The 8,110-nt window shown below is 50.8% G+C and overlaps 1 non-coding gene across 1 annotated transcript; it reads left to right on the top strand.

The window, feature by feature from the left end:
- Positions 1 to 4,408: 4,408 nt before the first annotated feature.
- LOC138223370 (U2 spliceosomal RNA) lies at positions 4,409 to 4,600 on the top strand. The gene has a single exon (XR_011181818.1). It is a non-coding gene; the product is annotated as a U2 spliceosomal RNA (small nuclear RNA).
- Positions 4,601 to 8,110: the final 3,510 nt, after the last annotated feature.

Consider the following 8,110-nt stretch of genomic DNA (forward strand, 5'->3'; position numbering starts at 1 on the left):
CTGGGCCTTCCTCGACCATGTCTGTTTCAGGTGCAGAGGACAGGGAGGAGGAGACCGGGGAGATGGGGGAAATGGAAGAAGAAACGCCTGGGGGACCGACAGATGAAGATGGGCAGAAACCGGCGGCAGACCGAGAAGCTGAGGCCAGAGAACCCGCTTTAAGCTTGGAGGTAGACCTGGAGGAGGGTTCTGCAGTGGTGGAGGACATAGCGGCTCGGACTGCCAGAAATTTGGAGACCATGCAAGACATTATGAACACTCTCCAACAGACTATGGGAGAAAAGGAGGGGGGAATGGAATGGTCGGGTGGGACTGCAACTGGAAGGGGGGGAGAGCAGCGAGGAGGACTCTACCCCTGAGGTAGTAGCAGAGACAGCCCCTCAGACTAGCCCTGAGCCTGGTAAGCAGGCGGAGGGAGACATGGGGCATAGCAAGCGGCCCTGTGGGGCTGTAGTGGTTATGGCCGCGGTGACGGAAGACTTTTTAGCAGAACAAAAGATAGATGAAGAGGGGCAGATTGATCTGTCCTCTTGCCCCAGTTTGTCTGCATTAGTACAGGAGGGGGTTATTTTTGAGTTGGAGGGTAAAAATCTCATTAACAGAGGAGAGATTTTGAGGACATGGCCAAAAGAGACCGCCAAAGACGGTATGATGACTTACGCCGTAGAGTACGACAGTCGGGGAGCCTCTACAGACTTGACCTCGAGACCTCCAGTGCTTTCCTGAAGCATTCCACCTGGTATCGAGAAGGAGTGAGATACCCCCAAGGGTTTTGAAAAAATCAAAGAATTCCTGAGACAATTTGGTAGTGTCAAGCCTAGTTTTGATCACAGCGGAAGGGAAGTGCTGGGAATGGGTCTCGAGGGAAAGAAAAAAGGAGAACGTGGTAAGGTGTGCATATGAACTCCAGGCCTACATCAAAGAGGGAGAAGGAAAGGTCCAGAAATCCTGGACCTAAATAGCCAAAATGATTAGCAACTACTCGACTTTGAATGTGCAAGGGCTGCGGGATAAGTCCAAGAGGGTTGCTGTTTTTGAGGCTTTAAAAGATCTAAGGCCAAGTGTGTGTTTTTTGCAAGAGGTACACCTTAAAGATGAAAAGGATGTGGAGGAACTGACTGCCTTGTGGGACCGTGGTCCCTCAAGGTGGAGTACTGGAAGTGTGCACTCCTCTGGAGTAGGGATCCTTTTCGGGGACCCTCAAACAGAGTGCGGGGAGGTGAGAGTGAGTGTGCCGGGAAGACTGTTGAGTGTCGACGCAAGAATGAATGGGGTCGATTTTAGATTTGTGTGTGTGTATGCGCCAGCAGCGATGAGGGAAAGGAGAGATTTTTTAACTCATTTGGGCACATTGTGTGTCACAAATAGAGTTGTAGTGATTGGAGGTGATTTTAATATAGATATTGATAAGGAGAAGGATGGGGATGCCAGAGTGGTCAGAGACATGTTAAGAATGTACAACTTAATAGACTACTACAAAGAGGCTAATCCGCAGCGAGGGGGATACACCTGGAGCAACACCAGAGGTGTAATTAAAAGGCTTGATTATATCTTTGCCTCTAGTTCAGTGGCAGTGGAGACGATGAAGGTCACTCCAGTGTGGTTTTCTGACCACTGCATGGTAGATGTTCGAGTAGCAAGATCTGGGCCCGAATTTGGCAGGGGAGTTTGGAGGTTGAACTGCGCCGTCCTAGAGGAGACAGCATATTTAAAGATGATGGAGGGACTTTTAGTGCGGTGCTTGAATAAAGGAGTGGGAGATAGGCCCCGGCTGGAAATTTGGGAGGAAACTAAAGAAATAATAGGGAAGGCTTCTAGAAAGTACTGTAGGGAAAGGAGAAGGAGGGAAAGGAAAGACCTTGAAAGCCTAGAGAAGGAGTTGGAAGTGGCTTCTAGGGGTGGAGAGGATGGGACTCCTTCAAGTGAAAACCAGATAGCTGCTTTACTGAAACAGATTAGGAAGCACCATGAGCGAAGGGCGAGAGAATTCCTGGTTCGGGCGCGTGTGGAGTTTTTAGATCATTATGAGACGTGCTCTAAATATTTTTTTAACAGGATCAGAAAGAGGCAAGAGAAAAGGGTTTTTCATTCCATCCTAGCTACCAGTGGGAAACAGGTTACGGACCAGGATGGAATGCTCAGAGAAGCAACTAGGTTTTACGAAGAACTTTTCGCTGAGAAGGTATGTGAGAGGGAAGTTGCAGAAGAGGTCCTTCAGACCCTGCAGGCAACCCTGACGGAGGAAGAAAGGGACAACTTGGGAAAACCCTTTGAGCTATCAGAGCTAGAAGCAGCAATGAAATCATTGAAAAAAGGGAAAGTACCGGGGGTGGATGGGATCCCTGTAGAATTTTATAGGACCTTCTGGCCGATTTTAGGACCCTTCCTCTTGGAGGTGATGGGGGAGATTTTCAGTCAAAAGAGCATGGGAAAATCAATGAGGGAGGGTATTTTAACTTTGGTTTTTAAAAAAGGAGACCGCACCGAGCTAAAAAATTGGAGACCCCTAACTTTGTTGTGTGTGGACTATAAAATCATAGCTAAATTGCTTGTCCACAGACTCTCGCGTGTGATGACTAATGTAATCGGCAGGGACCAGACGGAGTCAAGGGAAAATCAGGGAGGTGGACGCTGCAATTATTGAGGGATGTCATCGCATGGTCGGAACAGAGGAAGGTACCTTTAATGCTTGTCAATTTAGACTTCGAAAAAGCATTTGATAGGGTGTCCCATGATTTTCTGTGACGGGTTTTGGAGAAGATGGGGTTTGGGCCAATCATGATTGACTGGCTAAAGACCTTAAACAGCGAGGTAGGCAGTAGAGCTGTCATTAATGGTTGGCTGGGCAACCTAGTGAATCAGAAGGCGGGGGTGAGACAGGGCTGCCCTCTCTCCCCTTTGTTGTTTGTAATCTATATGGAACCTTTTGCATCAGCCATTCGAGCTGAAAAAAGAATAAATGGTTTGATGCTGCCAGGCAGTGGGGGAGAGAGGGTTAAGCTGACAATGTATGCAGACGACGTGACCCTCGTAGTAGATTCAACATTCGGTCTAAAAGCCGCCTTGGAAGTTTTTAAAACTTCTGCGAGGGCGTCTGGGGCAGTCCTTAATGCAGGAAAAAGCACAATCAAAACTTTCGGCCCCTGGGACGTGTCACAACAATGGATTGGTGATTTTAAACTGTGCACAGGACCTTTTAAAGTCCTGGGAGTGGATTTTTTGCGGAGAGGTTCAGGAGGCCACAACTGGAACTCCAGGATAGAGAAAGCGAGGAGGAAAATGGGGTTGTGGACCAAGTTAAAATTGACCTTGGTGGGCAAAATCTTAGTATTAAAAGTGGACATACTGCCTCTTTTTGTCTACTTGGTGTACGTGTATCCCTTGCTGCCAAGATATAGACGGCTCCTGGTCGGCGAAGTCTTCCGTTTTGTATGGGGTGGCAGGTATGAGTATGTCAAACATGTAGATATTTTCCGGAGGCTGGAGCAGGGGGGCAGGGAAGTTCCAGACTTTCCATTGAAGCTAGATTGTATTTATGTTTCCAACTTGTGTCTAGCATTGGTTTCCCCTACAGAACATGCATACCAGTACTTCGTACGCTTTTGGTTTGCACAGTATATGACATTTTTGACAACATGGTCCAACTCAGTGCCACATGGAAGTGATTTGCCCTGGTATTATAGACACGCTAAAGTTTGGGTGGCAAAGTACTGGGACAGGCAGGACGCAACAATATTTTTGAGTCACAAAAGGTTATACCAACGACTAATAGAGACATCTAAACCCCCTCCTGAGCAGAAAAAGAAAGCAGACGTGTGGACCAGGATCCAGCCACGGGGCCTGGATCACAGACTTATTGACCTCAACTGGAAGGTGGTATGGGGTAGACTGCCTGTGAGAGAGGTGCTTTACAAGCATAAGTTGACAAAGACCTACACATGTCCGCGAGAAGGGTGTAAGGCCACGAAGTCAATAAGACATGTGTTTATGGATTGTGTCTTTGTACAAAAGGTTTGGATGAAATGTCAGCGATTTTTTTATCTTTTAGACGTGTCCTTCAGAGTCACGAGATCAGTTGTTTTGTATGGGATTAAGAGGGGGGGGGGGGCAAGAAGTTTCTGTTATGGCTGTTAATAAGCCTAGTTAAATCAGAAGTGTGGGAGGCACGGGATATTTTAATAAAAAAGGGGAAAGAAAGGTCAGCACAAGGTGTTTATCAGAAGGTGACATTAAAGGGCGCATACAGAGGGACGTGCAAAGATGGGGATACCATGCGGCACGGGAAAGGTGGAAGGGTTTGGTTTTGCTTTAACGTTTTTCATGGGTATGCTGTGTTGTTTTTGATTTTGTGAATAATGTATATGGACGGTTTTGTTTTTTTGTCTTTTCCGTTATGATTAATTTGTCCCCTGTTTTTCTATTTTTGCATTAAAAACAACAAAAAAAATCTGTTCTTATCAGTTTAATATCTGATACGTCCCCCATCGGGGGACCACATATTAAACGGATTTTTGGAACAGGGAGCTGGATCAGGAGCTTGCTCCGTCCTCTCCACGCATCGGCCCGGTATTGCAGCGCCTCCGGGAGCGGTGCACCACCTTCTCTCAGCGGTGAAAAGACAGACGTAGCTAGCGAGCAAGCAAGGGAGGTGGACTGGAGCTCCTTCTTCTCGGGTCTCGACTCTCGTTCATCTGTGTGTCTCTGTGTCTGTCTTTCTCTCCCCCTCCCCGTCTCCGTCTCCGTCTCCGTTCCCGTGCTCCCTCTGTGCACTTTCCCGCATCTCGACTCTCTCGGCAAGCAGGCCGGCCCCCTTTTCGGCTCCCGTGCGTTTTCCCTCCAAAAAACTTTTTTTCAGACTTTTCCCAGGGAGGCAGGCGTGGCTTTTGTGTGTGTCCGTCCCCGTCCTTGCAGGCGGGCCCCTTTCGACAGCTGGGCGTTTTCCCTCCAAAAAACTTAGTATATCCACCTTTCTTTCTTTTTTTTCGGCAGGCAGGGGTGTGTGCTTGCGCGCGCGTGTCCCCGTCCCTCCCTCCCGAGAGAGAGCTGCCCCTTGCCTCTGCCCGCAGGTGCTGGCGCTCGGCTTTCGCTTGCAGCTGGTTGGGCACAGCTGGTGCTGGTGGAAGGGGCCTAAGCTAAGGAGGCCGGCCGGCTGGCGCCCCCTGCGGCTGCGGTCGTTGTCAGGCCGTTGACAGAAGATCAAAGAGCAGGGCCCCCGCCCGGGACTGGCAGGAAGGCAGGCAGGCAAGAGAGAGGGGGAGCAGAGTCCGGCGGCAGGCCTCTGGCTGCAGGGAGGCCAGCAGCTGCGCGGGTCCCGGGCTCCAGAGGAGTCAGCCTGCGCCACTGTGCGCCAGCAGAACGCCCGCGCGTCGGTCCGCGCCTTTGTGGGCATCGCTTCTCGGCCTTTTGGCTAAGATCCAAAAGCGCGTGGCCTGACCGCGGCTGGAGGACTTGTCAAAGGACGAGAAGGGCGAAGGACGGAGAGAGCGGCAGACCCTACCTGAGGGGACATCACTACAGGGAAGGCAAGAGGATCGAATCCAGGCAGAAGACACCCAGTGAAGACCGCAGAAGTCCGGAAGACCTCGAGCCACCACTGGAATCGCTCTGGGTTGAGCCCAGGGGGTGAAGGTGGGGCTCCCAGATGTCGGCAGCGAAGGGTGAGTTGCCTTTCCCTTTGGCGGCCGGGTGCCCTCTGTCCCGTGAGGGGCAGATGCGGCGCACGGTGCGCTTTGTTCTTAAGCATCAAGAGGACTCAGCGGCGTGGATGGTCAGGCGAACCTTTGAGAGAAGAATTGTGTTCAGCTTGCTAGGAGTCAGGAAGGAAGATATTTTATGCATTCAGGACTTCCTGAACAGGAATCTTTACGATTTAACAGTAACCTCAGAACCAGAAGTCATCCGAGTTTGGAACAAGGTAGAATTATTGAGGGATACAGATCCCTTAGCAAAATCTGTGATCGAACCCTTGTTTGCTCGTGAACTTCGGCCAATTACTGTTCATATATTTAACGGCCACGTGCCGGAATCTGATGTTGCCATTTTTTTTGAGGAGATTTGTGAACATCCAGGGTGAGGGGAAAAAGGTCATCGATGAAGAGAACGTCTGGACAGCAAAATGGCGGTATATGGCCAGGTTCCGGACCAGCCTGATGACACACGGAGGCGTGCTGCATCCCCTGGTATACCCTGGACAACCAAAAACTTGCAGGAGATGCGGACAAGAAGGTCACCTAGGGGTAGACTGCAAGACTGAAATCTGCAGGCGGTTCGGCCGAATCGGGCACGTGGCGATGATGTGTCACCACGCCTTGGTGTGCAACCTGTGTGGCGAGGAAGGCCACCAGTACAGGAACTGCCCAAAGAAAGCCCGCAGCTTTGCCTCAGTCGTCTTGGGTGCGGCGGAAGCGCAAGCAGGAACATCAGGAGAGCAGGGGAGGCAAGGTGAAGACCATACTCACCAAGGTGCTGGCCCAGCGGAACAGGAGGCAGGTGAGGGCACGTCGTCTCAGTTTCCGGTTCCAACTTCCCAGGTGGCTGTAGAGAAAGAGAGAGTGGAATATCAAAACCCTAACACCGATAGCCTGACATCTGTGGCACCAGACGAAGGAGCCAGAGAGGAGGTATCCTCAGATGATGATTGGGCGACCATTGTGAGGAAAAAAGACAAAGAAGAAGGAGACAAAGAAGAAGGAGAAAAAGAAGAAACGACCAAGGGAATCATCGGAAGAAGAGAACAAATGGGTTGAAGATAAAAGATCCAAGGAAGCACCGTTTTTTCCCAGACGAGGACTCCATGGCGTCTGATAGTGAATCCGTGGCTCCTGAGGGATCGTCGGAGGAGGGAAGTGAGACCAGGGTGGACAAGGAAACAGAGAAAGAGGTGGACCCGGGAGAAGAAGAGAAGGTAGAACAGGACCTGGTAGAAGACGTACCCGACACCAGTATAGAACAGGGGGTGGAGAGGATGGATGTTGCCATAGAGAGACCTAGCCCTCAACAAGAAGAGGAAGAAGGACGGGGGATGCCCCCCCCCCCCCAAATTTGTTGCACTTCTCCTGGCCTGAGCGGGCCGGGGAAGGGGCGATGGGAATAGAGCAATGCCCCCAGCCTGAGGTTCAAGACAATTCGGAAGAGAGCGGCTCCCTACCATACAGTGGCGTGTTAGGCCCAGACGGAGATTCCCTCTTCGATCCAGCCTCTCCATCGGTAGAGGGTCTCCCAAGTCCAGTTGTCTACGGCCCTGAGGACCTTCTGAATCGTTTCAATTGAAGGCGTTTTTTGATTGCAGGTCTCCCCCCTCTTCCTCATGAACTGCACCATCGGCTCAGCCAATGTCAGAGGCCTGAAAAACAAGATTAAGCACACCGCGGTCTTTAATGACTTGGCTGAGAGACATTTTAGCTTCTGCTTTATTCAAGAAGCGCACTTGGGGTCAAGGAGGGATGTTCTTGAGTTTAAGAAGAATTGGCACAGAGGGGACTCGTGGTGGAGTGTTGGGGGGGTGCACTCTTCGGGTGTGGGGATTCTTAGTGGAACACCGAACTTTGTGGCCAGTGAGGCCACGTCGGTCGTTCCCGGGCGCCTCTTAGTGGTAGATGGGGTATGGGATACAAAGCAGGTCCAGCTAATCGCTGTATATGGGCCGGCAGAAAGGCGCCTTCAGGCATCCTTTTTAAAAGAATTAGAGCCTCTTCTTTTTACCAACCGCTCTATTCTAGTGGGGGGCGATTTTAACATTGATATGAGTGATGTGCGTGGCTCGGGTGTGAATGTGTTGCATGAGTTAATACACCAGTTCAATTTGCAGGACTGTTTCGAGGGAAATGGCCCGGCCTCGAAGGTTTATACCTGGAGTAACGGGCGGGACAGTTTCAGGCGGCTGGACTACATTTTTACCACCTTAAAAGGGGTAGTCCAGTCCAGGCGGGTTGTCCCGGTTTGGTTCTCTGATCACCTCCTGCTGTCTGCTACCGTGATCCCTGAGGTTTCCACTTTTAAAACCCAGTGCTGGAGGCTGAACGTGCAGGTTCTGTCCGAGGCAGAATACCTAGCCCGGATAGGGAGCCTGCTGGGCAGCTTCCAGAGGAAGAGGTGGAGTTTTCCCGACGGC

Source organism: Lepisosteus oculatus, chromosome 16, assembly GCF_040954835.1.
Source record: "Lepisosteus oculatus isolate fLepOcu1 chromosome 16, fLepOcu1.hap2, whole genome shotgun sequence".
In the NCBI taxonomy this organism is placed as follows: Eukaryota; Metazoa; Chordata; class Actinopteri; order Semionotiformes; family Lepisosteidae; genus Lepisosteus; species Lepisosteus oculatus.